The following is a 5,686-nucleotide window of genomic DNA, read 5'->3' as shown; positions in this document are numbered from 1 at the left end:
ACAAAAAAAGAAAAGGTCAGTGAAATTAAAATGGCAGGCCATTTAGACAGCCAGTCCAGCACAATCAGCGCCAGTGAGTCCGCAAAGCAAAAAAACTGAATCGCCCTTTTAAGCCCCCTAATACTACGACGTCATTGATAGGCAATTGTAAAATTATTTGAAATGTTTCAGCACGACCAGTATCACCAACCCCGTAATACAAGTGTAAATAAATATCGTCTAACATATGTCATGCTCGTCGCCATTCATGTCTATTCATGCTTGTTAATGGAATTAAATGTGAAAGCAGTCAAAATATCAAACCCAAAATAAAAACCATTTAAATGATTTTCAATGCTAAATTCAAGGATGTTTTTTACAGAACACCAAAAAATATTTAAATGCTAACATTTGTGAATAAAATTTGAATATTTAAGCGAATAAATAAAATTGTTGGGCTATGGTGCGTATAACTACTGTCAGCATGTATACGCACCCGACGACCATAAATAAATAAATTTAATATTTTAAAGAGCAATTTTTCACAGACAATTGTGGGAAAAGAAATTCTTCTTAAGAAACTTTGAGGCTCGAAATAATATTTATAGAAATTTTTTTAGACCCGTGTGGCCAATTGTAATTTCTATAGACATTTTTTGAGACAATGGGGCTCAATATAATTTCTATAGACATTTTTGAGACCCCTGTGGCTCAATATAATTTCTATAGACATTTTTTTTTCAGTGCCCTTGGGCTCAATATAATTTCTATAGAAATTTTTTGCAACCCCTGGGGCTCAATAGAATTTCTATAGAAATTTTTGAGACCCCTGGGGCTCAATAGATATTCATTAGAATGTTTTTGAGGCCCGTAGGGCTCAATATAATTTTTATAGAAATAGAATTTCTATTGAAATTTTTTGGACTCCTAGGGCTGAACTGACCCTTAGGGCTGAATAGAATTTTTATGGAATTTTTTTTAAGTCTCCTGGGGCTCAATATAGATATTTTTTTATTTTTAAAAAATATTTTTAAAACTCCACGCCTTGTATGACTTAAAAAATATATTTTTAAAAATCCACGCCTTGTATGACTTAAAAAAATATTTATTTTTTATTTTTTACAGAACACCAAAAAATATTTAACTGCTAACATTTGTGAATAAAATTAGAATATTTAAGAGAATAAATAAAATTGTTGGGCTATGGTGCGTATAACTACTGTCAGCATGTATACGCACCCGACGACCATAAATAAATAAATTTAATAATTCAAAGAGGATTTTTTACAGACAAAGTTTGGGATAAAACTTCTTTTGAGACCCTTAGGACACAATAACATTTCTACAAAAATGTTTTTGAGACTCTTGGATCTCAATATAATTTCTATAGAATTTTTTGAGACCTTTTGAGCTTAATAGAATTTCTAGAGGAACTTTTTGAAACCCCTGTGGCTTAATAGAATTTCTATAGACATTTTTTGAGACCCCTAAAAATTTCTATGGGCATTTTTTTGAGACCTTTACGGCTCAATAGAATTTCTATGGGCACTTTTTGATACCCTGGGACTCAAAAGAATTTCTATGAGCACGTTTTGATACCCTGGGATTCAATAGAATTTTTTATAGAATTGTTGGCTCCTTGAAAATGTTTTTTACTACACGCCGTGTTTTAAACTTGAATATATATATTTCAAAAATTTCTTCCTTAAAATTTATATCTAATAACTAATTGAACAGGAAATAAATTAATTTCCTTAATACCTTCCCCTCCAAAAAAAATCTAATCTCTCTCCTATTGTTATTCAAAATTCCATTCTGTGTGTGCATCTGTTTAATGTCACCTCTCAAATCCCGCATTAAAATTTAAATGCTCATTTTTGAATTTTGGCATTTTGATAATTTGTTATTTGGCCATTTGTCCGTTCGTCCCGACCAACAACAACAACATTTTTACAAAATACTCTCCATTTAAGTAAATATAATTAATTTTTGTAAAGCTGTCCCGCAAAAATATGCCATTAAGTGGATAACAAAAATAAGCAATTATTGTTTGTCGGAATGTCTATGGATCCAGGAGGGATGCAGGCAGGGTCGCTAGACCACAAATTTACTCATGTCGACCATGAACGATTTTCTATTTTGTTGTTGGTGGTGGTGGTGATGACCACAAAAACCGCAAAATTCATTTTCCATTTAGTTATTCGGTCGGTTGGGTTGGCAAGTGGTTTGGTGCGGCACAACTTCGAAAATTACTAATTGAATTTGAATCATATCTCGTTGATGGTGGTTAGTTGTAGATTTTTTTATTATCCTTGTTGAATTGCAGATGTTTTGGGTTTTTTGGTTAAGGTGGCAGGAATATAAAATTGGGTATTTGGGAATCTGAGGAAAAATTTTGTTACTACTTGAAAAAAATTAAAAAAGTCACACGACTTATGGAACCCAAAAATTGCCCTAGAAAATGTAGGTTTCATTCTAAAGGTATCGGTTGCGTATACGTATTGGCAATACTTATACGACACAGCTCACCGTTTCCATTTAAGCCCTACTGGATTTATAGTTGCTGAACAATTTCAAGCTTTTTTTTGTAATTGGCTACTTAAAAAATATTTTTTTTTTCAAAAAATTATTTTTTATAAGCACTAATTTTCAAAAATTCCCCATTAATATTCCCCTACCTCATTTAACCACCTGTTTTCAATTGCAAGTGTAATATCTATCTATGAATGAGTTTGTGTGTGTGTTCGTGCGTTGGGTGTTTGTGTGTGCGTTGTGGCTAAAGACAGATTAATACAATTTAATTGGTTAGCCAATTGATAAACCATAATCTCAAATGTCGTGAGGTAAAATCCAATAAAAAAAACGCAAAAAATTAAGTGTCAATTTGAACTGATTTCAAATTGAAAATGTTGTTAGCAGTCAGACACACTACTTGGTATTTGATGTGCGTGTGTGTGAGAGAGAATAACAAATTTATTATTTAAGCAAATTAATAATAAATATTTTGCTTTAAATATTTATTGCAGTAATATTTAAATATTATTTTTGTTAACTCAGGGCGTATGAGTATTGTCAAAACGTATACGACGGATTTTAAATATATTCTTAATTGTTCAATGGTCGTATGAGTTTTGTCAGCACGTATACTTTCAAAATATTCTTTAAAAATGTAAAAATATTCTTTAAAAATCCGCGCCTTTTGGTCTGTGGATCCTTGTAAAAATATTCTTTAAAAATCCACGCCTTTTGTTCTGTGGATCCTTGTAAAAATATTCTTTAAAAATCCGCGCCTTTTGGTCTGTGGATCCTTGTAAAAATATTCTTTAAAAATCCGCGCCTTTTGGTCTGTGGATCCTTGTAAAAATATTCTTTAAAAATCCACGCCTTTTGGTCTGTGGATCCTTGTAAAAATATTCTTAAAAAACACGCATTTTTCCTCTTCTAAATATTGTTTACAAATCACACCTCTGTAAATATTATGTCAATATTTGAGATTTCCTCAATACAAAAAATCTGGGGAAATTTTTAGTAAAGAAAGTAATTCGAAAATAGTTGCAATGATTTTTATAAAAATATTCCCATTAGCCCATTGGGCGTGTGAGTGTTGCCAGCACGTATACGTCGATTTTTAAAATGATACTATGACATCAAAATCTGAAAATATGGTGAGTGGATTTTTAAAAAACAAACTTTAAAAATCCAAAAAATTGTTTAAAAATCCACGCCTTTTGGTCGGAGGATATAAAATTCTTTAAAAACCCACGCCTTTTGGTTGGAGGATGGTGTTTATAAAATTCTTTAAAAATCCACGCCTTTTGGTCTGTGGATCCTTGTAAAAATATTCTTTAAAAATCCACGCCTTTTGGTCTGTGGATCCTTGTAAAAATATTCTTTAAAAATCCACGCCTTTTGGTCTGTGGATCCTTGTAAAAATATTCTTTAAAAATCCACGCCTTTTGGTCTGTGGATCCTTGTAAAAATATTCTTTAAAAATCCACGCCTTTTGGTCTGTGGATCCTTGTAAAAATATTCTTTAAAAATCCACGCCTTTTGGTCTGTGGATCCTCGTAAAAATATTCTTTAAAAATCCACGCCTTTTGGTCTGTAGATCCTTGTGAAAATATTCTTTAAAAATCCACGCCTTTTGGTCTGTGGATCCTCGTAAAAATATTCTTTAAAAATCCACGCCTTTTGTTCTGTGGATCCTTATAAATATTCTTTAAAAATCCACGCCTTTTGGCCTGTGGATCCTTGTGAAAATATTTTTTAAATGTCCAATACATTTGATCTGGGGAAAACTTAGTATAAATAGTAACTTGAAAATAGTTCCAATAGTCATTACAAAAATATTCTGCTATCCCATTGGACGTATGAGTGTTGTCAACACGTATACGCCGAATTTTAAAATCATAATATGACATCAAAATATAGTATTTTCTTTATACGACGGTGAAAGAATCTGTGAAATCAAAATTGGAGATTTCCTCAATACGTTTGATATAAAAAAATTATCTTGGGCAATTTTTAGTAAAAATAGTAATTCGAAAAAAATTGCAATGGTCCTTAAAAAATATTCTCATTGGGCGTATGAGTGTTGTCAGCACGTATACGCAGAACTTTGAAAAGGAAAATATGGCATCAAAATATAGAATTTTTATTAGATTTTCTCAATAAAATTGTTAGAACGGATAGCATAGAGAAATATTAGACAAAATATTCAATTCATACAACGATTTATTCGAATATTCTCACTTGCCCATTGGGCGTATGATAGTTGTCAGCACGTATACGTTGCATTTCAAACAATTTGGTATTGACAGTAAAGATTTTATTCTATGAGTTCTAAGAGTTCGGAAGAAGTTTTCTATAGACATTTACTAGAAAAAGCTCATGTCCTTTCTCAGGGTTCAGTTTGTTTGTTTTTTTTTTATTCTATCCTTCACACACAATATACAGGTTCATCCTTTCAATAGTGAAGAAAGTCATCCTTGTCAGCCCTTTTTGATTCGAACGGATAGTCTTTCCTCTACACAAGAGACCCACTACAAGATATTTAAACTTTAGTATACCATTATCCATTTAAATTATTTACGTTACATCTTAGAGATCGGAAGATGTATTCTATAAACTTTTACAGGTGAAGAATTCATATACCATCTCAGGGTACAGCTTTTTCCATTTGATCGGATATTTTATCCTTTACACAAGAAATCCTCAACGAGACATTACTATACGTGAACAAAAATATTGTAGCCAAAATAATACCAGTTAGACGAAATTCCGATTATTTGTAAATCATTCGTCACTTAAAATATTTCCTTTCTGCAATAGAGCTTTATAGAGATTCCAAAGACTCTTGTAGTCGAAGTGCTCACTAAAAGTTCGGGGTGTAGTTTCTCTTTTGAAAGGATTCATGAGGATTGGAGGGAATAATTCTGCTGGTTTGATAGCGATTTCAATTCTGATTTTATTTTGTAAAATTTTACTGTAACTACTTAAACTAATCTAACTTAGCCTAATCTGCGCCACACCATACTTTTCAATTCTCACAGAGCACATGTACGGTTATTTAGGTACCTAAAATACACTTATTTTGAAAATTGTAGCCTTCTGCGTATACGTACTGTCACTATGTATACGCCCCAAAGAACCGTTTTAATTAAAATCTCTATTCTCTTTGAATTGCAGAACTTTTTTGTGAAACAAA

The sequence above is a fragment of the Musca vetustissima genome, unplaced genomic scaffold (genome assembly GCF_032173495.1).
Source record: "Musca vetustissima isolate MV318-11 ecotype Yass unplaced genomic scaffold, APGP_CSIRO_Mvet_v1 utg7804, whole genome shotgun sequence".
In the NCBI taxonomy this organism is placed as follows: Eukaryota; Metazoa; Arthropoda; class Insecta; order Diptera; family Muscidae; genus Musca; species Musca vetustissima.
The sequence above is the reverse complement of the archived record's forward strand: the minus strand, read 5'-3'. Positions refer to the sequence as shown.